The 24,851-nt window shown below is 52.8% G+C and overlaps 18 non-coding genes across 18 annotated transcripts; all 18 read left to right on the top strand.

Annotated features, from left to right (window-relative positions):
• Nucleotides 1-599: 599 nt before the first annotated feature.
• On the top strand, nt 600-719 carry LOC126149431 (5S ribosomal RNA). The gene has a single exon (XR_007530874.1). It is a non-coding gene; the product is annotated as a 5S ribosomal RNA (ribosomal RNA).
• Nucleotides 720-2,009: 1,290 nt separating this feature from the next.
• Nucleotides 2,010-2,128, top strand: LOC126149430 (5S ribosomal RNA). The gene has a single exon (XR_007530873.1). It is a non-coding gene; the product is annotated as a 5S ribosomal RNA (ribosomal RNA).
• A 1,294-nt stretch (nt 2,129-3,422) lies between these two features.
• On the top strand, nt 3,423-3,541 carry LOC126149428 (5S ribosomal RNA). Its single transcript, XR_007530872.1, has one exon. It is a non-coding gene; the product is annotated as a 5S ribosomal RNA (ribosomal RNA).
• A 1,284-nt stretch (nt 3,542-4,825) lies between these two features.
• On the top strand, nt 4,826-4,944 carry LOC126149426 (5S ribosomal RNA). The gene has a single exon (XR_007530870.1). It is a non-coding gene; the product is annotated as a 5S ribosomal RNA (ribosomal RNA).
• A 1,284-nt stretch (nt 4,945-6,228) lies between these two features.
• Nucleotides 6,229-6,347, top strand: LOC126149425 (5S ribosomal RNA). Its single transcript, XR_007530869.1, has one exon. It is a non-coding gene; the product is annotated as a 5S ribosomal RNA (ribosomal RNA).
• Nucleotides 6,348-7,631: 1,284 nt separating this feature from the next.
• LOC126149424 (5S ribosomal RNA) lies at nt 7,632-7,750 on the top strand. Its single transcript, XR_007530868.1, has one exon. It is a non-coding gene; the product is annotated as a 5S ribosomal RNA (ribosomal RNA).
• Nucleotides 7,751-9,034: 1,284 nt separating this feature from the next.
• On the top strand, nt 9,035-9,153 carry LOC126149423 (5S ribosomal RNA). The gene has a single exon (XR_007530867.1). It is a non-coding gene; the product is annotated as a 5S ribosomal RNA (ribosomal RNA).
• A 1,284-nt stretch (nt 9,154-10,437) lies between these two features.
• LOC126149422 (5S ribosomal RNA) lies at nt 10,438-10,556 on the top strand. Its single transcript, XR_007530866.1, has one exon. It is a non-coding gene; the product is annotated as a 5S ribosomal RNA (ribosomal RNA).
• A 1,284-nt stretch (nt 10,557-11,840) lies between these two features.
• On the top strand, nt 11,841-11,959 carry LOC126149421 (5S ribosomal RNA). The gene has a single exon (XR_007530865.1). It is a non-coding gene; the product is annotated as a 5S ribosomal RNA (ribosomal RNA).
• Nucleotides 11,960-13,243: 1,284 nt separating this feature from the next.
• On the top strand, nt 13,244-13,362 carry LOC126149420 (5S ribosomal RNA). Its single transcript, XR_007530864.1, has one exon. It is a non-coding gene; the product is annotated as a 5S ribosomal RNA (ribosomal RNA).
• Nucleotides 13,363-14,646: 1,284 nt separating this feature from the next.
• Nucleotides 14,647-14,765, top strand: LOC126149419 (5S ribosomal RNA). Its single transcript, XR_007530863.1, has one exon. It is a non-coding gene; the product is annotated as a 5S ribosomal RNA (ribosomal RNA).
• Nucleotides 14,766-16,049: 1,284 nt separating this feature from the next.
• LOC126149418 (5S ribosomal RNA) lies at nt 16,050-16,168 on the top strand. Its single transcript, XR_007530862.1, has one exon. It is a non-coding gene; the product is annotated as a 5S ribosomal RNA (ribosomal RNA).
• Nucleotides 16,169-17,452: 1,284 nt separating this feature from the next.
• LOC126149417 (5S ribosomal RNA) lies at nt 17,453-17,571 on the top strand. Its single transcript, XR_007530861.1, has one exon. It is a non-coding gene; the product is annotated as a 5S ribosomal RNA (ribosomal RNA).
• A 1,284-nt stretch (nt 17,572-18,855) lies between these two features.
• On the top strand, nt 18,856-18,974 carry LOC126149434 (5S ribosomal RNA). Its single transcript, XR_007530877.1, has one exon. It is a non-coding gene; the product is annotated as a 5S ribosomal RNA (ribosomal RNA).
• Nucleotides 18,975-20,258: 1,284 nt separating this feature from the next.
• On the top strand, nt 20,259-20,377 carry LOC126149433 (5S ribosomal RNA). The gene has a single exon (XR_007530876.1). It is a non-coding gene; the product is annotated as a 5S ribosomal RNA (ribosomal RNA).
• Nucleotides 20,378-21,661: 1,284 nt separating this feature from the next.
• On the top strand, nt 21,662-21,780 carry LOC126149432 (5S ribosomal RNA). Its single transcript, XR_007530875.1, has one exon. It is a non-coding gene; the product is annotated as a 5S ribosomal RNA (ribosomal RNA).
• Nucleotides 21,781-23,064: 1,284 nt separating this feature from the next.
• Nucleotides 23,065-23,183, top strand: LOC126149427 (5S ribosomal RNA). Its single transcript, XR_007530871.1, has one exon. It is a non-coding gene; the product is annotated as a 5S ribosomal RNA (ribosomal RNA).
• A 1,283-nt stretch (nt 23,184-24,466) lies between these two features.
• On the top strand, nt 24,467-24,585 carry LOC126149416 (5S ribosomal RNA). Its single transcript, XR_007530860.1, has one exon. It is a non-coding gene; the product is annotated as a 5S ribosomal RNA (ribosomal RNA).
• Nucleotides 24,586-24,851: the final 266 nt, after the last annotated feature.

The following is a 24,851-nucleotide window of genomic DNA, read 5'->3' as shown; positions in this document are numbered from 1 at the left end:
CACAGCGCGTGCTCTAGTAGCTCCGAACGGCCGCCCACGGCGTCTCGGACACGCCGGTCAGGCCCGCGCCCCGTCTCGCAGATGTTTCTCGTGCTTGTGCTGTCATATGGGCCGCGACCCGAGCGGCAGCGAGCGGCAGTCGAGCAAAAGTCGGGACAAGTCGGGACGGGAGGGGGGACAGGCGCGAATGCAAATGCACCGCGCAAATTACGCATAAATCTGGAAGCGCGGCGTGTGTCAGGCAGGTGAGAAAAGCTTCCGTCGGTCCAGCAGGACACTGCAACACCCCGCGCAGTCCCCCCGCCGCCCCGGCCGCGCGCAAGCCCTGCGCCGGATAAACAGGAACAAGGCGCGTCGCCAGTGGGTGTCGGAGGCCGCACGCACCAAACGAATGACAGGCGGTGCATCGAGCAGCTGTGTTGTGCGTCTCACCTACGTTTCGGCAGTCGCCTATGAGACGCCGAGGCGAGCGCGCACTCCGCGCCACCTTCCAGGTGGAAAGACGCGCTTTGCGTCAAATGTGCCACGGAAAGCGGCGATTGCGTGTGTTGGGAGAAGAGGCGAATGCTTCTTCGGTGGTGCGGCTACAGTATAAGGACGCCAACGGCAGTACCATGTTGACTACACCGGTTCTCGTCCGATCACCGAAGTTAAGCAACATCGGGGCGCGGTTAGTACTTGGATGGGTGACCGCCTGGGAACACCGCGTGCTGATGGCTCTTTCTCATTTTTACGTCGCTACACCTGCCAGGCCTCTTTTCATAATAACTTTCAGGTGTCGACAAAGATGCTTCCACAAGCATTTTAAAGTACTGTATTAAACGTAAGATACGAAATTACGGTAATGAACTCGGTTTGAGTAAGAATGCGCGAAGGAAGAGTGCTAGGAACTCGTTGAAAATGACAAAACACTACCAATCGACAGATGTGTTCTTGAAATGCGCCAGAGCCTACTGTTACGCAGCAGTGCTAAATTCCGAAAAGTAACTAAATAAATAAATAATATAAAAAAACCAACCGTTCTCGTGCCATCACCCAAGTTAAGCAACAACGTTAGTATTCGGATCGGCGACTGCCTGGGACCTCTGGCTGTCTTCATATTTTGCTTTCTTGTCGCCAGCCCTGCCAGCCGTCCTCTTCACGCTACCTTTCCGATGCGACAAAGATGTTTCCACAATGACTTAAATCTGTTGTAATAAACAAAAGATACGATATTAGGAACTCAGTTTGAAGAAGCGTGTGCCAAGGAAGATTTCCAAAGTGTCTCTGGAAATAACAAAACAGTATTAAGCGGCAGAAATGTTCCGAAATACGTCCGGGCTTATTGTTTTGTAGCAGTGTACACGTGCAAATTTGTAAACAAAAATTCTGTGTCTTCTGTCCTTGGTTTCGCACCTTTCCATGGCACGGCACAGCGCTGCTCTAGTAGCTCCGAACGGCCCGCCCACGGGCGTCCTCGGACACGCCGGTCAGGCCCGCGCCCGTCTCGCAGATGTTTCTCGTGCTTGTGCTGTCATATGGGCCGCGACCCGAGCGGCAGCGAGCGGCAGTCGAGCAAAGTCGGGACAAGTCGGGACGGGAGGGGGGACAGGCGCGAATGCAAATGCACCGCGCAAATTACGCATAAATCTGGAAGCGCGGCGTGTGTCAGGCAGGTGAGAAAGCTTCCGTCGGTCCAGCAGGACACTGCAACACCCCGCGCAGTCCCCCCCGCCCGCCCGGCCGCGCGCAAGCCCTGCGCCGGATAACAGGAACAAGGCGCCGTCGCCAGTGGGTGTCGGAGGCCGCACGCACCAAACGAATGACAGGCGGTGCATCGAGCAGCTGTGTTGTGCGTCCTCACCTACGTTCGGCAGTCGCCTATGAGACGCCGAGGCGAGCGCGCACTCCGCGCCACCTTCCAGGTGGAAAGACGCGCTTTGCGTCAAATGTGCCACGGAAAGCGGCGATTGCGTGTGTTGGGAGAAGAGGCGAATGCTTCTTCGGTGGTGCGGCTACATTATAAGGACGCCAACGGCAGTACCATGTTGACTACACCGGTTCTCGTCCGATCACCGAAGTTAAGCAACATCGGGCGCGGTTAGTACTTGGATGGGTGACCGCCTGGGAACACCGCGTGCTGATGGCTCTTTCTCATTTTTACGTCGCTACACCTGCCAGGCCTCTTTTCATAATAACTTTCAGGTGTCGACAAAGATGCTTCCACAAGCATTTTAAAGTACTGTATTAAACGTAAGATACGAAATTACGGTAATGAACCTCGGTTTGAGTAAGAATGCGCGAAGGAAGAGTGCTAGGAACTCGTTGAAAATGACAAAACACTACCAATCGACAGATGTGTTCTTGAAATGCGCCAGAGCCTACTGTTACGCAGCAGTGCTAAATTCCGAAAAGTAACTAAATAAATAAATAAATAAAAAAAAACCAACCGTTCTCGTGCCATCACCCAAGTTAAGCAAACAACGTTAGTATTCGGATCGGCGACTGCCTGGGACCTCTGGCTGTCTTGCTGTCTTCATATTTTGCTTTCTTGTCGCCAGCCCTGCCAGCCGTCTCTTCACGCTACCTTTCCGATGCGACAAAGATGTTTCCACAATGACTTAAATCTGTTGTAATAAACAAAAGATACGATATTAGGGAACTCAGTTTGAAGAAGCGTGTGCCAAGGAAGATTTCCAAAGTGTCTCTGGAAATAACAAAACAGTATTAAGCGGCAGAAATGTTCCGAAATACGTCCGGGCTTATTGTTTTGTAGCAGTGTACACGTGCAAATTTGTAAACAAAAATTCTGTGTCTTCTGTCCTTGGTTTCGCACCTTTCCATGGCACGGCACAGCGCTGCTCTAGTAGCTCCGAACGGCCGCCCACGGCGTCTCGGACACGCCGGTCAGGCCCGCGCCCGTCTCGCAGATGTTTCTCGTGCTTGTGCTGTCATATGGGCCGCGACCCGAGCGGCAGCGAGCGGCAGTCGAGCAAAGTCGGGACAAGTCGGGACGGGAGGGGGGACAGGCGCGAATGCAAATGCACCGCGCAAATTACGCATAAATCTGGAAGCGCGGCGTGTGTCAGGCAGGTGAGAAAGCTTCCGTCGGTCCAGCAGGACACTGCAACACCCCGCGCAGTCCCCCCGCCGCCCGGCCGCGCGCAAGCCCTGCGCCGGATAACAGGAACAAGGCGCGTCGCCAGTGGGTGTCGGAGGCCGCACGCACCAAACGAATGACAGGCGGTGCATCGAGCAGCTGTGTTGTGCGTCTCACCTACGTTCGGCAGTCGCCTATGAGACGCCGAGGCGAGCGCGCACTCCGCGCCACCTTCCAGGTGGAAAGACGCGCTTTGCGTCAAATGTGCCACGGAAAGCGGCGATTGCGTGTGTTGGGAGAAGAGGCGAATGCTTCTTCGGTGGTGCGGCTACAGTATAAGGACGCCAACGGCAGTACCATGTTGACTACACCGGTTCTCGTCCGATCACCGAAGTTAAGCAACATCGGGCGCGGTTAGTACTTGGATGGGTGACCGCCTGGGAACACCGCGTGCTGATGGCTCTTTCTCATTTTTACGTCGCTACACCTGCCAGGCCTCTTTTCATAATAACTTTCAGGTGTCGACAAAGATGCTTCCACAAGCATTTTAAAGTACTGTATTAAACGTAAGATACGAAATTACGGTAATGAACTCGGTTTGAGTAAGAATGCGCGAAGGAAGAGTGCTAGGAACTCGTTGAAAATGACAAAACACTACCAATCGACAGATGTGTTCTTGAAATGCGCCAGAGCCTACTGTTACGCAGCAGTGCTAAATTCCGAAAAGTAACTAAATAAATAAATAAATAAAAAAAAACCAACCGTTCTCGTGCCATCACCCAAGTTAAGCAACAACGTTAGTATTCGGATCGGCGACTGCCTGGGACCTCTGGCTGTCTTCATATTTTGCTTTCTTGTCGCCAGCCCTGCCAGCCGTCTCTTCACGCTACCTTTCCGATGCGACAAAGATGTTTCCACAATGACTTAAATCTGTTGTAATAAACAAAAGATACGATATTAGGGAACTCAGTTTGAAGAAGCGTGTGCCAAGGAAGATTTCCAAAGTGTCTCTGGAAATAACAAAACAGTATTAAGCGGCAGAAATGTTCCGAAATACGTCCGGGCTTATTGTTTTGTAGCAGTGTACACGTGCAAATTTGTAAACAAAAATTCTGTGTCTTCTGTCCTTGGTTTCGCACCTTTCCATGGCACGGCACAGCGCTGCTCTAGTAGCTCCGAACGGCCGCCCACGGCGTCTCGGACACGCCGGTCAGGCCCGCGCCCGTCTCGCAGATGTTTCTCGTGCTTGTGCTGTCATATGGGCCGCGACCCGAGCGGCAGCGAGCGGCAGTCGAGCAAAGTCGGGACAAGTCGGGACGGGAGGGGGGACAGGCGCGAATGCAAATGCACCGCGCAAATTACGCATAAATCTGGAAGCGCGGCGTGTGTCAGGCAGGTGAGAAAGCTTCCGTCGGTCCAGCAGGACACTGCAACACCCCGCGCAGTCCCCCCGCCGCCCGGCCGCGCGCAAGCCCTGCGCCGGATAACAGGAACAAGGCGCGTCGCCAGTGGGTGTCGGAGGCCGCACGCACCAAACGAATGACAGGCGGTGCATCGAGCAGCTGTGTTGTGCGTCTCACCTACGTTCGGCAGTCGCCTATGAGACGCCGAGGCGAGCGCGCACTCCGCGCCACCTTCCAGGTGGAAAGACGCGCTTTGCGTCAAATGTGCCACGGAAAGCGGCGATTGCGTGTGTTGGGAGAAGAGGCGAATGCTTCTTCGGTGGTGCGGCTACAGTATAAGGACGCCAACGGCAGTACCATGTTGACTACACCGGTTCTCGTCCGATCACCGAAGTTAAGCAACATCGGGCGCGGTTAGTACTTGGATGGGTGACCGCCTGGGAACACCGCGTGCTGATGGCTCTTTCTCATTTTTACGTCGCTACACCTGCCAGGCCTCTTTTCATAATAACTTTCAGGTGTCGACAAAGATGCTTCCACAAGCATTTTAAAGTACTGTATTAAACGTAAGATACGAAATTACGGTAATGAACTCGGTTTGAGTAAGAATGCGCGAAGGAAGAGTGCTAGGAACTCGTTGAAAATGACAAAACACTACCAATCGACAGATGTGTTCTTGAAATGCGCCAGAGCCTACTGTTACGCAGCAGTGCTAAATTCCGAAAAGTAACTAAATAAATAAATAAATAAAAAAAAACCAACCGTTCTCGTGCCATCACCCAAGTTAAGCAACAACGTTAGTATTCGGATCGGCGACTGCCTGGGACCTCTGGCTGTCTTCATATTTTGCTTTCTTGTCGCCAGCCCTGCCAGCCGTCTCTTCACGCTACCTTTCCGATGCGACAAAGATGTTTCCACAATGACTTAAATCTGTTGTAATAAACAAAAGATACGATATTAGGGAACTCAGTTTGAAGAAGCGTGTGCCAAGGAAGATTTCCAAAGTGTCTCTGGAAATAACAAAACAGTATTAAGCGGCAGAAATGTTCCGAAATACGTCCGGGCTTATTGTTTTGTAGCAGTGTACACGTGCAAATTTGTAAACAAAAATTCTGTGTCTTCTGTCCTTGGTTTCGCACCTTTCCATGGCACGGCACAGCGCTGCTCTAGTAGCTCCGAACGGCCGCCCACGGCGTCTCGGACACGCCGGTCAGGCCCGCGCCCGTCTCGCAGATGTTTCTCGTGCTTGTGCTGTCATATGGGCCGCGACCCGAGCGGCAGCGAGCGGCAGTCGAGCAAAGTCGGGACAAGTCGGGACGGGAGGGGGGACAGGCGCGAATGCAAATGCACCGCGCAAATTACGCATAAATCTGGAAGCGCGGCGTGTGTCAGGCAGGTGAGAAAGCTTCCGTCGGTCCAGCAGGACACTGCAACACCCCGCGCAGTCCCCCCGCCGCCCGGCCGCGCGCAAGCCCTGCGCCGGATAACAGGAACAAGGCGCGTCGCCAGTGGGTGTCGGAGGCCGCACGCACCAAACGAATGACAGGCGGTGCATCGAGCAGCTGTGTTGTGCGTCTCACCTACGTTCGGCAGTCGCCTATGAGACGCCGAGGCGAGCGCGCACTCCGCGCCACCTTCCAGGTGGAAAGACGCGCTTTGCGTCAAATGTGCCACGGAAAGCGGCGATTGCGTGTGTTGGGAGAAGAGGCGAATGCTTCTTCGGTGGTGCGGCTACATTATAAGGACGCCAACGGCAGTACCATGTTGACTACACCGGTTCTCGTCCGATCACCGAAGTTAAGCAACATCGGGCGCGGTTAGTACTTGGATGGGTGACCGCCTGGGAACACCGCGTGCTGATGGCTCTTTCTCATTTTTACGTCGCTACACCTGCCAGGCCTCTTTTCATAATAACTTTCAGGTGTCGACAAAGATGCTTCCACAAGCATTTTAAAGTACTGTATTAAACGTAAGATACGAAATTACGGTAATGAACTCGGTTTGAGTAAGAATGCGCGAAGGAAGAGTGCTAGGAACTCGTTGAAAATGACAAAACACTACCAATCGACAGATGTGTTCTTGAAATGCGCCAGAGCCTACTGTTACGCAGCAGTGCTAAATTCCGAAAAGTAACTAAATAAATAAATAAATAAAAAAAAACCAACCGTTCTCGTGCCATCACCCAAGTTAAGCAACAACGTTAGTATTCGGATCGGCGACTGCCTGGGACCTCTGGCTGTCTTCATATTTTGCTTTCTTGTCGCCAGCCCTGCCAGCCGTCTCTTCACGCTACCTTTCCGATGCGACAAAGATGTTTCCACAATGACTTAAATCTGTTGTAATAAACAAAAGATACGATATTAGGGAACTCAGTTTGAAGAAGCGTGTGCCAAGGAAGATTTCCAAAGTGTCTCTGGAAATAACAAAACAGTATTAAGCGGCAGAAATGTTCCGAAATACGTCCGGGCTTATTGTTTTGTAGCAGTGTACACGTGCAAATTTGTAAACAAAAATTCTGTGTCTTCTGTCCTTGGTTTCGCACCTTTCCATGGCACGGCACAGCGCTGCTCTAGTAGCTCCGAACGGCCGCCCACGGCGTCTCGGACACGCCGGTCAGGCCCGCGCCCGTCTCGCAGATGTTTCTCGTGCTTGTGCTGTCATATGGGCCGCGACCCGAGCGGCAGCGAGCGGCAGTCGAGCAAAGTCGGGACAAGTCGGGACGGGAGGGGGGACAGGCGCGAATGCAAATGCACCGCGCAAATTACGCATAAATCTGGAAGCGCGGCGTGTGTCAGGCAGGTGAGAAAGCTTCCGTCGGTCCAGCAGGACACTGCAACACCCCGCGCAGTCCCCCCGCCGCCCGGCCGCGCGCAAGCCCTGCGCCGGATAACAGGAACAAGGCGCGTCGCCAGTGGGTGTCGGAGGCCGCACGCACCAAACGAATGACAGGCGGTGCATCGAGCAGCTGTGTTGTGCGTCTCACCTACGTTCGGCAGTCGCCTATGAGACGCCGAGGCGAGCGCGCACTCCGCGCCACCTTCCAGGTGGAAAGACGCGCTTTGCGTCAAATGTGCCACGGAAAGCGGCGATTGCGTGTGTTGGGAGAAGAGGCGAATGCTTCTTCGGTGGTGCGGCTACATTATAAGGACGCCAACGGCAGTACCATGTTGACTACACCGGTTCTCGTCCGATCACCGAAGTTAAGCAACATCGGGCGCGGTTAGTACTTGGATGGGTGACCGCCTGGGAACACCGCGTGCTGATGGCTCTTTCTCATTTTTACGTCGCTACACCTGCCAGGCCTCTTTTCATAATAACTTTCAGGTGTCGACAAAGATGCTTCCACAAGCATTTTAAAGTACTGTATTAAACGTAAGATACGAAATTACGGTAATGAACTCGGTTTGAGTAAGAATGCGCGAAGGAAGAGTGCTAGGAACTCGTTGAAAATGACAAAACACTACCAATCGACAGATGTGTTCTTGAAATGCGCCAGAGCCTACTGTTACGCAGCAGTGCTAAATTCCGAAAAGTAACTAAATAAATAAATAAATAAAAAAAAACCAACCGTTCTCGTGCCATCACCCAAGTTAAGCAACAACGTTAGTATTCGGATCGGCGACTGCCTGGGACCTCTGGCTGTCTTCATATTTTGCTTTCTTGTCGCCAGCCCTGCCAGCCGTCTCTTCACGCTACCTTTCCGATGCGACAAAGATGTTTCCACAATGACTTAAATCTGTTGTAATAAACAAAAGATACGATATTAGGGAACTCAGTTTGAAGAAGCGTGTGCCAAGGAAGATTTCCAAAGTGTCTCTGGAAATAACAAAACAGTATTAAGCGGCAGAAATGTTCCGAAATACGTCCGGGCTTATTGTTTTGTAGCAGTGTACACGTGCAAATTTGTAAACAAAAATTCTGTGTCTTCTGTCCTTGGTTTCGCACCTTTCCATGGCACGGCACAGCGCTGCTCTAGTAGCTCCGAACGGCCGCCCACGGCGTCTCGGACACGCCGGTCAGGCCCGCGCCCGTCTCGCAGATGTTTCTCGTGCTTGTGCTGTCATATGGGCCGCGACCCGAGCGGCAGCGAGCGGCAGTCGAGCAAAGTCGGGACAAGTCGGGACGGGAGGGGGGACAGGCGCGAATGCAAATGCACCGCGCAAATTACGCATAAATCTGGAAGCGCGGCGTGTGTCAGGCAGGTGAGAAAGCTTCCGTCGGTCCAGCAGGACACTGCAACACCCCGCGCAGTCCCCCCGCCGCCCGGCCGCGCGCAAGCCCTGCGCCGGATAACAGGAACAAGGCGCGTCGCCAGTGGGTGTCGGAGGCCGCACGCACCAAACGAATGACAGGCGGTGCATCGAGCAGCTGTGTTGTGCGTCTCACCTACGTTCGGCAGTCGCCTATGAGACGCCGAGGCGAGCGCGCACTCCGCGCCACCTTCCAGGTGGAAAGACGCGCTTTGCGTCAAATGTGCCACGGAAAGCGGCGATTGCGTGTGTTGGGAGAAGAGGCGAATGCTTCTTCGGTGGTGCGGCTACAGTATAAGGACGCCAACGGCAGTACCATGTTGACTACACCGGTTCTCGTCCGATCACCGAAGTTAAGCAACATCGGGCGCGGTTAGTACTTGGATGGGTGACCGCCTGGGAACACCGCGTGCTGATGGCTCTTTCTCATTTTTACGTCGCTACACCTGCCAGGCCTCTTTTCATAATAACTTTCAGGTGTCGACAAAGATGCTTCCACAAGCATTTTAAAGTACTGTATTAAACGTAAGATACGAAATTACGGTAATGAACTCGGTTTGAGTAAGAATGCGCGAAGGAAGAGTGCTAGGAACTCGTTGAAAATGACAAAACACTACCAATCGACAGATGTGTTCTTGAAATGCGCCAGAGCCTACTGTTACGCAGCAGTGCTAAATTCCGAAAAGTAACTAAATAAATAAATAAATAAAAAAAAACCAACCGTTCTCGTGCCATCACCCAAGTTAAGCAACAACGTTAGTATTCGGATCGGCGACTGCCTGGGACCTCTGGCTGTCTTCATATTTTGCTTTCTTGTCGCCAGCCCTGCCAGCCGTCTCTTCACGCTACCTTTCCGATGCGACAAAGATGTTTCCACAATGACTTAAATCTGTTGTAATAAACAAAAGATACGATATTAGGGAACTCAGTTTGAAGAAGCGTGTGCCAAGGAAGATTTCCAAAGTGTCTCTGGAAATAACAAAACAGTATTAAGCGGCAGAAATGTTCCGAAATACGTCCGGGCTTATTGTTTTGTAGCAGTGTACACGTGCAAATTTGTAAACAAAAATTCTGTGTCTTCTGTCCTTGGTTTCGCACCTTTCCATGGCACGGCACAGCGCTGCTCTAGTAGCTCCGAACGGCCGCCCACGGCGTCTCGGACACGCCGGTCAGGCCCGCGCCCGTCTCGCAGATGTTTCTCGTGCTTGTGCTGTCATATGGGCCGCGACCCGAGCGGCAGCGAGCGGCAGTCGAGCAAAGTCGGGACAAGTCGGGACGGGAGGGGGGACAGGCGCGAATGCAAATGCACCGCGCAAATTACGCATAAATCTGGAAGCGCGGCGTGTGTCAGGCAGGTGAGAAAGCTTCCGTCGGTCCAGCAGGACACTGCAACACCCCGCGCAGTCCCCCCGCCGCCCGGCCGCGCGCAAGCCCTGCGCCGGATAACAGGAACAAGGCGCGTCGCCAGTGGGTGTCGGAGGCCGCACGCACCAAACGAATGACAGGCGGTGCATCGAGCAGCTGTGTTGTGCGTCTCACCTACGTTCGGCAGTCGCCTATGAGACGCCGAGGCGAGCGCGCACTCCGCGCCACCTTCCAGGTGGAAAGACGCGCTTTGCGTCAAATGTGCCACGGAAAGCGGCGATTGCGTGTGTTGGGAGAAGAGGCGAATGCTTCTTCGGTGGTGCGGCTACATTATAAGGACGCCAACGGCAGTACCATGTTGACTACACCGGTTCTCGTCCGATCACCGAAGTTAAGCAACATCGGGCGCGGTTAGTACTTGGATGGGTGACCGCCTGGGAACACCGCGTGCTGATGGCTCTTTCTCATTTTTACGTCGCTACACCTGCCAGGCCTCTTTTCATAATAACTTTCAGGTGTCGACAAAGATGCTTCCACAAGCATTTTAAAGTACTGTATTAAACGTAAGATACGAAATTACGGTAATGAACTCGGTTTGAGTAAGAATGCGCGAAGGAAGAGTGCTAGGAACTCGTTGAAAATGACAAAACACTACCAATCGACAGATGTGTTCTTGAAATGCGCCAGAGCCTACTGTTACGCAGCAGTGCTAAATTCCGAAAAGTAACTAAATAAATAAATAAATAAAAAAAAACCAACCGTTCTCGTGCCATCACCCAAGTTAAGCAACAACGTTAGTATTCGGATCGGCGACTGCCTGGGACCTCTGGCTGTCTTCATATTTTGCTTTCTTGTCGCCAGCCCTGCCAGCCGTCTCTTCACGCTACCTTTCCGATGCGACAAAGATGTTTCCACAATGACTTAAATCTGTTGTAATAAACAAAAGATACGATATTAGGGAACTCAGTTTGAAGAAGCGTGTGCCAAGGAAGATTTCCAAAGTGTCTCTGGAAAAAACAAAACAGTATTAAGCGGCAGAAATGTTCCGAAATACGTCCGGGCTTATTGTTTTGTAGCAGTGTACACGTGCAAATTTGTAAACAAAAATTCTGTGTCTTCTGTCCTTGGTTTCGCACCTTTCCATGGCACGGCACAGCGCTGCTCTAGTAGCTCCGAACGGCCGCCCACGGCGTCTCGGACACGCCGGTCAGGCCCGCGCCCGTCTCGCAGATGTTTCTCGTGCTTGTGCTGTCATATGGGCCGCGACCCGAGCGGCAGCGAGCGGCAGTCGAGCAAAGTCGGGACAAGTCGGGACGGGAGGGGGGACAGGCGCGAATGCAAATGCACCGCGCAAATTACGCATAAATCTGGAAGCGCGGCGTGTGTCAGGCAGGTGAGAAAGCTTCCGTCGGTCCAGCAGGACACTGCAACACCCCGCGCAGTCCCCCCGCCGCCCGGCCGCGCGCAAGCCCTGCGCCGGATAACAGGAACAAGGCGCGTCGCCAGTGGGTGTCGGAGGCCGCACGCACCAAACGAATGACAGGCGGTGCATCGAGCAGCTGTGTTGTGCGTCTCACCTACGTTCGGCAGTCGCCTATGAGACGCCGAGGCGAGCGCGCACTCCGCGCCACCTTCCAGGTGGAAAGACGCGCTTTGCGTCAAATGTGCCACGGAAAGCGGCGATTGCGTGTGTTGGGAGAAGAGGCGAATGCTTCTTCGGTGGTGCGGCTACAGTATAAGGACGCCAACGGCAGTACCATGTTGACTACACCGGTTCTCGTCCGATCACCGAAGTTAAGCAACATCGGGCGCGGTTAGTACTTGGATGGGTGACCGCCTGGGAACACCGCGTGCTGATGGCTCTTTCTCATTTTTACGTCGCTACACCTGCCAGGCCTCTTTTCATAATAACTTTCAGGTGTCGACAAAGATGCTTCCACAAGCATTTTAAAGTACTGTATTAAACGTAAGATACGAAATTACGGTAATGAACTCGGTTTGAGTAAGAATGCGCGAAGGAAGAGTGCTAGGAACTCGTTGAAAATGACAAAACACTACCAATCGACAGATGTGTTCTTGAAATGCGCCAGAGCCTACTGTTACGCAGCAGTGCTAAATTCCGAAAAGTAACTAAATAAATAAATAAATAAAAAAAAACCAACCGTTCTCGTGCCATCACCCAAGTTAAGCAACAACGTTAGTATTCGGATCGGCGACTGCCTGGGACCTCTGGCTGTCTTCATATTTTGCTTTCTTGTCGCCAGCCCTGCCAGCCGTCTCTTCACGCTACCTTTCCGATGCGACAAAGATGTTTCCACAATGACTTAAATCTGTTGTAATAAACAAAAGATACGATATTAGGGAACTCAGTTTGAAGAAGCGTGTGCCAAGGAAGATTTCCAAAGTGTCTCTGGAAATAACAAAACAGTATTAAGCGGCAGAAATGTTCCGAAATACGTCCGGGCTTATTGTTTTGTAGCAGTGTACACGTGCAAATTTGTAAACAAAAATTCTGTGTCTTCTGTCCTTGGTTTCGCACCTTTCCATGGCACGGCACAGCGCTGCTCTAGTAGCTCCGAACGGCCGCCCACGGCGTCTCGGACACGCCGGTCAGGCCCGCGCCCGTCTCGCAGATGTTTCTCGTGCTTGTGCTGTCATATGGGCCGCGACCCGAGCGGCAGCGAGCGGCAGTCGAGCAAAGTCGGGACAAGTCGGGACGGGAGGGGGGACAGGCGCGAATGCAAATGCACCGCGCAAATTACGCATAAATCTGGAAGCGCGGCGTGTGTCAGGCAGGTGAGAAAGCTTCCGTCGGTCCAGCAGGACACTGCAACACCCCGCGCAGTCCCCCCGCCGCCCGGCCGCGCGCAAGCCCTGCGCCGGATAACAGGAACAAGGCGCGTCGCCAGTGGGTGTCGGAGGCCGCACGCACCAAACGAATGACAGGCGGTGCATCGAGCAGCTGTGTTGTGCGTCTCACCTACGTTCGGCAGTCGCCTATGAGACGCCGAGGCGAGCGCGCACTCCGCGCCACCTTCGAGGTGGAAAGACGCGCTTTGCGTCAAATGTGCCACGGAAAGCGGCGATTGCGTGTGTTGGGAGAAGAGGCGAATGCTTCTTCGGTGGTGCGGCTACAGTATAAGGACGCCAACGGCAGTACCATGTTGACTACACCGGTTCTCGTCCGATCACCGAAGTTAAGCAACATCGGGCGCGGTTAGTACTTGGATGGGTGACCGCCTGGGAACACCGCGTGCTGATGGCTCTTTCTCATTTTTACGTCGCTACACCTGCCAGGCCTCTTTTCATAATAACTTTCAGGTGTCGACAAAGATGCTTCCACAAGCATTTTAAAGTACTGTATTAAACGTAAGATACGAAATTACGGTAATGAACTCGGTTTGAGTAAGAATGCGCGAAGGAAGAGTGCTAGGAACTCGTTGAAAATGACAAAACACTACCAATCGACAGATGTGTTCTTGAAATGCGCCAGAGCCTACTGTTACGCAGCAGTGCTAAATTCCGAAAAGTAACTAAATAAATAAATAAATAAAAAAAAACCAACCGTTCTCGTGCCATCACCCAAGTTAAGCAACAACGTTAGTATTCGGATCGGCGACTGCCTGGGACCTCTGGCTGTCTTCATATTTTGCTTTCTTGTCGCCAGCCCTGCCAGCCGTCTCTTCACGCTACCTTTCCGATGCGACAAAGATGTTTCCACAATGACTTAAATCTGTTGTAATAAACAAAAGATACGATATTAGGGAACTCAGTTTGAAGAAGCGTGTGCCAAGGAAGATTTCCAAAGTGTCTCTGGAAATAACAAAACAGTATTAAGCGGCAGAAATGTTCCGAAATACGTCCGGGCTTATTGTTTTGTAGCAGTGTACACGTGCAAATTTGTAAACAAAAATTCTGTGTCTTCTGTCCTTGGTTTCGCACCTTTCCATGGCACGGCACAGCGCTGCTCTAGTAGCTCCGAACGGCCGCCCACGGCGTCTCGGACACGCCGGTCAGGCCCGCGCCCGTCTCGCAGATGTTTCTCGTGCTTGTGCTGTCATATGGGCCGCGACCCGAGCGGCAGCGAGCGGCAGTCGAGCAAAGTCGGGACAAGTCGGGACGGGAGGGGGGACAGGCGCGAATGCAAATGCACCGCGCAAATTACGCATAAATCTGGAAGCGCGGCGTGTGTCAGGCAGGTGAGAAAGCTTCCGTCGGTCCAGCAGGACACTGCAACACCCCGCGCAGTCCCCCCGCCGCCCGGCCGCGCGCAAGCCCTGCGCCGGATAACAGGAACAAGGCGCGTCGCCAGTGGGTGTCGGAGGCCGCACGCACCAAACGAATGACAGGCGGTGCATCGAGCAGCTGTGTTGTGCGTCTCACCTACGTTCGGCAGTCGCCTATGAGACGCCGAGGCGAGCGCGCACTCCGCGCCACCTTCGAGGTGGAAAGACGCGCTTTGCGTCAAATGTGCCACGGAAAGCGGCGATTGCGTGTGTTGGGAGAAGAGGCGAATGCTTCTTCGGTGGTGCGGCTACATTATAAGGACGCCAACGGCAGTACCATGTTGACTACACCGGTTCTCGTCCGATCACCGAAGTTAAGCAACATCGGGCGCGGTTAGTACTTGGATGGGTGACCGCCTGGGAACACCGCGTGCTGATGGCTCTTTCTCATTTTTACGTCGCTACACCTGCCAGGCCTCTTTTCATAATAACTTTCAGGTGTCGACAAAGATGCTTCCACAAGCATTTTAAAGTACTGTATTAAACGTAAGATACGAAATTACGGTAATGAACTCGGTTTGAGTAAGAATGCGCGAAGGAAGAGTGCTAGGAACTCGTTGAAAATGACAAAACACTACCAATCGACAGATGTGTTCTTGAAATGCGCCAGAGCCTACTGTTACGCAGCAGTGCTAAATTCCGAAAAGTAACTAAATAAATAAATAAATAAAAAAAAACCAACCGTTCTCGTGCCATCACCCAAGTTAAGCAACAACGTTAGTATTCGGATCGGCGACTGCCTGGGACCTCTGGCTGTCTTCATATTTTGCTTTCTTGTCGCCAGCCCTGCCAGCCGTCTCTTCACGCTACCTTTCCGATGCGACAAAGATGTTTCCACAATGACTTAAATCTGTTGTAATAAACAAAAGATACGATATTAGGGAACTCAGTTTGAAGAAGCGTGTGCCAAGGAAGATTTCCAAAGTGTCTCTGGAAATAACAAAACAGTATTAAGCGGCAGAAATGTTCCGAAATACGTCCGGGCTTATTGTTTTGTAGCAGTGTACACGTGCAAATTTGTAAACAAAAATTCTGTGTCTTCTGTCCTTGGTTTCGCACCTTTCCATGGCACGGCACAGCGCTGCTCTAGTAGCTCCGAACGGCCGCCCACGGCGTCTCGGACACGCCGGTCAGGCCCGCGCCCGTCTCGCAGATGTTTCTCGTGCTTGTGCTGTCATATGGGCCGCGACCCGAGCGGCAGCGAGCGGCAGTCGAGCAAAGTCGGGACAAGTCGGGACGGGAGGGGGGACAGGCGCGAATGCAAATGCACCGCGCAAATTACGCATAAATCTGGAAGCGCGGCGTGTGTCAGGCAGGTGAGAAAGCTTCCGTCGGTCCAGCAGGACACTGCAACACCCCGCGCAGTCCCCCCGCCGCCCGGCCGCGCGCAAGCCCTGCGCCGGATAACAGGAACAAGGCGCGTCGCCAGTGGGTGTCGGAGGCCGCACGCACCAAACGAATGACAGGCGGTGCATCGAGCAGCTGTGTTGTGCGTCTCACCTACGTTCGGCAGTCGCCTATGAGACGCCGAGGCGAGCGCGCACTCCGCGCCACCTTCGAGGTGGAAAGACGCGCTTTGCGTCAAATGTGCCACGGAAAGCGGCGATTGCGTGTGTTGGGAGAAGAGGCGAATGCTTCTTCGGTGGTGCGGCTACATTATAAGGACGCCAACGGCAGTACCATGTTGACTACACCGGTTCTCGTCCGATCACCGAAGTTAAGCAACATCGGGCGCGGTTAGTACTTGGATGGGTGACCGCCTGGGAACACCGCGTGCTGATGGCTCTTTCTCATTTTTACGTCGCTACACCTGCCAGGCCTCTTTTCATAATAACTTTCAGGTGTCGACAAAGATGCTTCCACAAGCATTTTAAAGTACTGTATTAAACGTAAGATACGAAATTACGGTAATGAACTCGGTTTGAGTAAGAATGCGCGAAGGAAGAGTGCTAGGAACTCGTTGAAAATGACAAAACACTACCAATCGACAGATGTGTTCTTGAAATGCGCCAGAGCCTACTGTTACGCAGCAGTGCTAAATTCCGAAAAGTAACTAAATAAATAAATAAATAAAAAAAAACCAACCGTTCTCGTGCCATCACCCAAGTTAAGCAACAACGTTAGTATTCGGATCGGCGACTGCCTGGGACCTCTGGCTGTCTTCATATTTTGCTTTCTTGTCGCCAGCCCTGCCAGCCGTCTCTTCACGCTACCTTTCCGATGCGACAAAGATGTTTCCACAATGACTTAAATCTGTTGTAATAAACAAAAGATACGATATTAGGGAACTCAGTTTGAAGAAGCGTGTGCCAAGGAAGATTTCCAAAGTGTCTCTGGAAATAACAAAACAGTATTAAGCGGCAGAAATGTTCCGAAATACGTCCGGGCTTATTGTTTTGTAGCAGTGTACACGTGCAAATTTGTAAACAAAAATTCTGTGTCTTCTGTCCTTGGTTTCGCACCTTTCCATGGCACGGCACAGCGCTGCTCTAGTAGCTCCGAACGGCCGCCCACGGCGTCTCGGACACGCCGGTCAGGCCCGCGCCCGTCTCGCAGATGTTTCTCGTGCTTGTGCTGTCATATGGGCCGCGACCCGAGCGGCAGCGAGCGGCAGTCGAGCAAAGTCGGGACAAGTCGGGACGGGAGGGGGGACAGGCGCGAATGCAAATGCACCGCGCAAATTACGCATAAATCTGGAAGCGCGGCGTGTGTCAGGCAGGTGAGAAAGCTTCCGTCGGTCCAGCAGGACACTGCAACACCCCGCGCAGTCCCCCCGCCGCCCGGCCGCGCGCAAGCCCTGCGCCGGATAACAGGAACAAGGCGCGTCGCCAGTGGGTGTCGGAGGCCGCACGCACCAAACGAATGACAGGCGGTGCATCGAGCAGCTGTGTTGTGCGTCTCACCTACGTTCGGCAGTCGCCTATGAGACGCCGAGGCGAGCGCGCACTCCGCGCCACCTTCCAGGTGGAAAGACGCGCTTTGCGTCAAATGTGCCACGGAAAGCGGCGATTGCGTGTGTTGGGAGAAGAGGCGAATGCTTCTTCGGTGGTGCGGCTACATTATAAGGACGCCAACGGCAGTACCATGTTGACTACACCGGTTCTCGTCCGATCACCGAAGTTAAGCAACATCGGGCGCGGTTAGTACTTGGATGGGTGACCGCCTGGGAACACCGCGTGCTGATGGCTCTTTCTCATTTTTACGTCGCTACACCTGCCAGGCCTCTTTTCATAATAACTTTCAGGTGTCGACAAAGATGCTTCCACAAGCATTTTAAAGTACTGTATTAAACGTAAGATACGAAATTACGGTAATGAACTCGGTTTGAGTAAGAATGCGCGAAGGAAGAGTGCTAGGAACTCGTTGAAAATGACAAAACACTACCAATCGACAGATGTGTTCTTGAAATGCGCCAGAGCCTACTGTTACGCAGCAGTGCTAAATTCCGAAAAGTAACTAAATAAATAAATAAATAAAAAAAAACCAACCGTTCTCGTGCCATCACCCAAGTTAAGCAACAACGTTAGTATTCGGATCGGCGACTGCCTGGGACCTCTGGCTGTCTTCATATTTTGCTTTCTTGTCGCCAGCCCTGCCAGCCGTCTCTTCACGCTACCTTTCCGATGCGACAAAGATGTTTCCACAATGACTTAAATCTGTTGTAATAAACAAAAGATACGATATTAGGGAACTCAGTTTGAAGAAGCGTGTGCCAAGGAAGATTTCCAAAGTGTCTCTGGAAATAACAAAACAGTATTAAGCGGCAGAAATGTTCCGAAATACGTCCGGGCTTATTGTTTTGTAGCAGTGTACACGTGCAAATTTGTAAACAAAAATTCTGTGTCTTCTGTCCTTGGTTTCGCACCTTTCCATGGCACGGCACAGCGCTGCTCTAGTAGCTCCGAACGGCCGCCCACGGCGTCTCGGACACGCCGGTCAGGCCCGCGCCCGTCTCGCAGATGTTTCTCGTGCTTGTGCTGTCATATGGGCCGCGACCCGAGCGGCAGCGAGCGGCAGTCGAGCAAAGTCGGGACAAGTCGGGACGGGAGGGGGGACAGGCGCGAATGCAAATGCACCGCGCAAATTACGCATAAATCTGGAAGCGCGGCGTGTGTCAGGCAGGTGAGAAAGCTTCCGTCGGTCCAGCAGGACACTGCAACACCCCGCGCAGTCCCCCCGCCGCCCGGCCGCGCGCAAGCCCTGCGCCGGATAACAGGAACAAGGCGCGTCGCCAGTGGGTGTCGGAGGCCGCACGCACCAAACGAATGACAGGCGGTGCATCGAGCAGCTGTGTTGTGCGTCTCACCTACGTTCGGCAGTCGCCTATGAGACGCCGAGGCGAGCGCGCACTCCGCGCCACCTTCGAGGTGGAAAGACGCGCTTTGCGTCAAATGTGCCACGGAAAGCGGCGATTGCGTGTGTTGGGAGAAGAGGCGAATGCTTCTTCGGTGGTGCGGCTACATTATAAGGACGCCAACGGCAGTACCATGTTGACTACACCGGTTCTCGTCCGATCACCGAAGTTAAGCAACATCGGGCGCGGTTAGTACTTGGATGGGTGACCGCCTGGGAACACCGCGTGCTGATGGCTCTTTCTCATTTTTACGTCGCTACACCTGCCAGGCCTCTTTTCATAATAACTTTCAGGTGTCGACAAAGATGCTTCCACAAGCATTTTAAAGTACTGTATTAAACGTAAGATACGAAATTACGGTAATGAACTCGGTTTGAGTAAGAATGCGCGAAGGAAGAGTGCTAGGAACTCGTTGAAAATGACAAAACACTACCAATCGACAGATGTGTTCTTGAAATGCGCCAGAGCCTACTGTTACGCAGCAGTGCTAAATTCCGAAAAGTAACTAAATAAATAAATAAATAAAAAAAAACCAACCGTTCTCGTGCCATCACCCAAGTTAAGCAACAACGTTAGTATTCGGATCGGCGACTGCCTGGGACCTCTGGCTGTCTTCATATTTTGCTTTCTTGTCGCCAGCCCTGCCAGCCGTCTCTTCACGCTACCTTTCCGATGCGACAAAGATGTTTCCACAATGACTTAAATCTGTTGTAATAAACAAAAGATACGATATTAGGGAACTCAGTTTGAAGAAGCGTGTGCCAAGGAAGATTTCCAAAGTGTCTCTGGAAATAACAAAACAGTATTAAGCGGCAGAAATGTTCCGAAATACGTCCGGGCTTATTGTTTTGTAGCAGTGTACACGTGCAAATTTGTAAACAAAAATTCTGTGTCTTCTGTCCTTGGTTTCGCACCTTTCCATGGCACGGCACAGCGCTGCTCTAGTAGCTCCGAACGGCCGCCCACGGCGTCTCGGACACGCCGGTCAGGCCCGCGCCCGTCTCGCAGATGTTTCTCGTGCTTGTGCTGTCATATGGGCCGCGACCCGAGCGGCAGCGAGCGGCAGTCGAGCAAAGTCGGGACAAGTCGGGACGGGAGGGGGGACAGGCGCGAATGCAAATGCACCGCGCAAATTACGCATAAATCTGGAAGCGCGGCGTGTGTCAGGCAGGTGAGAAAGCTTCCGTCGGTCCAGCAGGACACTGCAACACCCCGCGCAGTCCCCCCGCCGCCCGGCCGCGCGCAAGCCCTGCGCCGGATAACAGGAACAAGGCGCGTCGCCAGTGGGTGTCGGAGGCCGCACGCACCAAACGAATGACAGGCGGTGCATCGAGCAGCTGTGTTGTGCGTCTCACCTACGTTCGGCAGTCGCCTATGAGACGCCGAGGCGAGCGCGCACTCCGCGCCACCTTCCAGGTGGAAAGACGCGCTTTGCGTCAAATGTGCCACGGAAAGCGGCGATTGCGTGTGTTGGGAGAAGAGGCGAATGCTTCTTCGGTGGTGCGGCTACATTATAAGGACGCCAACGGCAGTACCATGTTGACTACACCGGTTCTCGTCCGATCACCGAAGTTAAGCAACATCGGGCGCGGTTAGTACTTGGATGGGTGACCGCCTGGGAACACCGCGTGCTGATGGCTCTTTCTCATTTTTACGTCGCTACACCTGCCAGGCCTCTTTTCATAATAACTTTCAGGTGTCGACAAAGATGCTTCCACAAGCATTTTAAAGTACTGTATTAAACGTAAGATACGAAATTACGGTAATGAACTCGGTTTGAGTAAGAATGCGCGAAGGAAGAGTGCTAGGAACTCGTTGAAAATGACAAAACACTACCAATCGACAGATGTGTTCTTGAAATGCGCCAGAGCCTACTGTTACGCAGCAGTGCTAAATTCCGAAAAGTAACTAAATAAATAAATAAATAAAAAAAAACCAACCGTTCTCGTGCCATCACCCAAGTTAAGCAACAACGTTAGTATTCGGATCGGCGACTGCCTGGGACCTCTGGCTGTCTTCATATTTTGCTTTCTTGTCGCCAGCCCTGCCAGCCGTCTCTTCACGCTACCTTTCCGATGCGACAAAGATGTTTCCACAATGACTTAAATCTGTTGTAATAAACAAAAGATACGATATTAGGGAACTCAGTTTGAAGAAGCGTGTGCCAAGGAAGATTTCCAAAGTGTCTCTGGAAATAACAAAACAGTATTAAGCGGCAGAAATGTTCCGAAATACGTCCGGGCTTATTGTTTTGTAGCAGTGTACACGTGCAAATTTGTAAACAAAAATTCTGTGTCTTCTGTCCTTGGTTTCGCACCTTTCCATGGCACGGCACAGCGCTGCTCTAGTAGCTCCGAACGGCCGCCCACGGCGTCTCGGACACGCCGGTCAGGCCCGCGCCCGTCTCGCAGATGTTTCTCGTGCTTGTGCTGTCATATGGGCCGCGACCCGAGCGGCAGCGAGCGGCAGTCGAGCAAAGTCGGGACAAGTCGGGACGGGAGGGGGGACAGGCGCGAATGCAAATGCACCGCGCAAATTACGCATAAATCTGGAAGCGCGGCGTGTGTCAGGCAGGTGAGAAAGCTTCCGTCGGTCCAGCAGGACACTGCAACACCCCGCGCAGTCCCCCCGCCGCCCGGCCGCGCGCAAGCCCTGCGCCGGATAACAGGAACAAGGCGCGTCGCCAGTGGGTGTCGGAGGCCGCACGCACCAAACGAATGACAGGCGGTGCATCGAGCAGCTGTGTTGTGCGTCTCACCTACGTTCGGCAGTCGCCTATGAGACGCCGAGGCGAGCGCGCACTCCGCGCCACCTTCCAGGTGGAAAGACGCGCTTTGCGTCAAATGTGCCACGGAAAGCGGCGATTGCGTGTGTTGGGAGAAGAGGCGAATGCTTCTTCGGTGGTGCGGCTACATTATAAGGACGCCAACGGCAGTACCATGTTGACTACACCGGTTCTCGTCCGATCACCGAAGTTAAGCAACATCGGGCGCGGTTAGTACTTGGATGGGTGACCGCCTGGGAACACCGCGTGCTGATGGCTCTTTCTCATTTTTACGTCGCTACACCTGCCAGGCCTCTTTTCATAATAACTTTCAGGTGTCGACAAAGATGCTTCCACAAGCATTTTAAAGTACTGTATTAAACGTAAGATACGAAATTACGGTAATGAACTCGGTTTGAGTAAGAATGCGCGAAGGAAGAGTGCTAGGAACTCGTTGAAAATGACAAAACACTACCAATCGACAGATGTGTTCTTGAAATGCGCCAGAGCCTACTGTTACGCAGCAGTGCTAAATTCCGAAAAGTAACTAAATAAATAAATAAATAAAAAAAAACCAACCGTTCTCGTGCCATCACCCAAGTTAAGCAACAACGTTAGTATTCGGATCGGCGACTGCCTGGGACCTCTGGCTGTCTTCATATTTTGCTTTCTTGTCGCCAGCCCTGCCAGCCGTCTCTTCACGCTACCTTTCCGATGCGACAAAGATGTTTCCACAATGACTTAAATCTGTTGTAATAAACAAAAGATACGATATTAGGGAACTCAGTTTGAAGAAGCGTGTGCCAAGGAAGATTTCCAAAGTGTCTCTGGAAATAACAAAACAGTATTAAGCGGCAGAAATGTTCCGAAATACGTCCGGGCTTATTGTTTTGTAGCAGTGTACACGTGCAAATTTGTAAACAAAAATTCTGTGTCTTCTGTCCTTGGTTTCGCACCTTTCCATGGCACGGCACAGCGCTGCTCTAGTAGCTCCGAACGGCCGCCCACGGCGTCTCGGACACGCCGGTCAGGCCCGCGCCCGTCTCGCAGATGTTTCTCGTGCTTGTGCTGTCATATGGGCCGCGACCCGAGCGGCAGCGAGCGGCAGTCGAGCAAAGTCGGGACAAGTCGGGACGGGAGGGGGGACAGGCGCGAATGCAAATGCACCGCGCAAATTACGCATAAATCTGGAAGCGCGGCGTGTGTCAGGCAGGTGAGAAAGCTTCCGTCGGTCCAGCAGGACACTGCAACACCCCGCGCAGTCCCCCCGCCGCCCGGCCGCGCGCAAGCCCTGCGCCGGATAACAGGAACAAGGCGCGTCGCCAGTGGGTGTCGGAGGCCGCACGCACCAAACGAATGACAGGCGGTGCATCGAGCAGCTGTGTTGTGCGTCTCACCTACGTTCGGCAGTCGCCTATGAGACGCCGAGGCGAGCGCGCACTCCGCGCCACCTTCGAGGTGGAAAGACGCGCTTTGCGTCAAATGTGCCACGGAAAGCGGCGATTGCGTGTGTTGGGAGAAGAGGCGAATGCTTCTTCGGTGGTGCGGCTACATTATAAGGACGCCAACGGCAGTACCATGTTGACTACACCGGTTCTCGTCCGATCACCGAAGTTAAGCAACATCGGGCGCGGTTAGTACTTGGATGGGTGACCGCCTGGGAACACCGCGTGCTGATGGCTCTTTCTCATTTTTACGTCGCTACACCTGCCAGGCCTCTTTTCATAATAACTTTCAGGTGTCGACAAAGATGCTTCCACAAGCATTTTAAAGTACTGTATTAAACGTAAGATACGAAATTACGGTAATGAACTCGGTTTGAGTAAGAATGCGCGAAGGAAGAGTGCTAGGAACTCGTTGAAAATGACAAAACACTACCAATCGACAGATGTGTTCTTGAAATGCGCCAGAGCCTACTGTTACGCAGCAGTGCTAAATTCCGAAAAGTAACTAAATAAATAAATAAATAAAAAAAAACCAACCGTTCTCGTGCCATCACCCAAGTTAAGCAACAACGTTAGTATTCGGATCGGCGACTGCCTGGGACCTCTGGCTGTCTTCATATTTTGCTTTCTTGTCGCCAGCCCTGCCAGCCGTCTCTTCACGCTACCTTTCCGATGCGACAAAGATGTTTCCACAATGACTTAAATCTGTTGTAATAAACAAAAGATACGATATTAGGGAACTCAGTTTGAAGAAGCGTGTGCCAAGGAAGATTTCCAAAGTGTCTCTGGAAATAACAAAACAGTATTAAGCGGCAGAAATGTTCCGAAATACGTCCGGGCTTATTGTTTTGTAGCAGTGTACACGTGCAAATTTGTAAACAAAAATTCTGTGTCTTCTGTCCTTGGTTTCGCACCTTTCCATGGCACGGCACAGCGCTGCTCTAGTAGCTCCGAACGGCCGCCCACGGCGTCTCGGACACGCCGGTCAGGCCCGCGCCCGTCTCGCAGATGTTTCTCGTGCTTGTGCTGTCATATGGGCCGCGACCCGAGCGGCAGCGAGCGGCAGTCGAGCAAAGTCGGGACAAGTCGGGACGGGAGGGGGGACAGGCGCGAATGCAAATGCACCGCGCAAATTACGCATAAATCTGGAAGCGCGGCGTGTGTCAGGCAGGTGAGAAAGCTTCCGTCGGTCCAGCAGGACACTGCAACACCCCGCGCAGTCCCCCCGCCGCCCGGCCGCGCGCAAGCCCTGCGCCGGATAACAGGAACAAGGCGCGTCGCCAGTGGTGTCGGAGGCCGCACGCACCAAACGAATGACAGGCGGTGCATCGAGCAGCTGTGTTGTGCGTCTCACCTACGTTCGGCAGTCGCCTATGAGACGCCGAGGCGAGCGCGCACTCCGCGCCACCTTCCAGGTGGAAAGACGCGCTTTGCGTCAAATGTGCCACGGAAAGCGGCGATTGCGTGTGTTGGGAGAAGAGGCGAATGCTTCTTCGGTGGTGCGGCTACATTATAAGGACGCCAACGGCAGTACCATGTTGACTACACCGGTTCTCGTCCGATCACCGAAGTTAAGCAACATCGGGCGCGGTTAGTACTTGGATGGGTGACCGCCTGGGAACACCGCGTGCTGATGGCTCTTTCTCATTTTTACGTCGCTACACCTGCCAGGCCTCTTTTCATAATAACTTTCAGGTGTCGACAAAGATGCTTCCACAAGCATTTTAAAGTACTGTATTAAACGTAAGATACGAAATTACGGTAATGAACTCGGTTTGAGTAAGAATGCGCGAAGGAAGAGTGCTAGGAACTCGTTGAAAATGACAAAACACTACCAATCGACAGATGTGTTCTTGAAATGCGCCAGAGCCTACTGTTACGCAGCAGTGCTAAATTCCGAAAAGT

Source organism: Schistocerca cancellata, unplaced genomic scaffold (assembly GCF_023864275.1).
Source record: "Schistocerca cancellata isolate TAMUIC-IGC-003103 unplaced genomic scaffold, iqSchCanc2.1 HiC_scaffold_929, whole genome shotgun sequence".
Lineage (NCBI taxonomy): Eukaryota > Metazoa > Arthropoda > Insecta > Orthoptera > Acrididae > Schistocerca > Schistocerca cancellata.
This window is presented reverse-complemented; position numbering and strand designations above follow the sequence as displayed.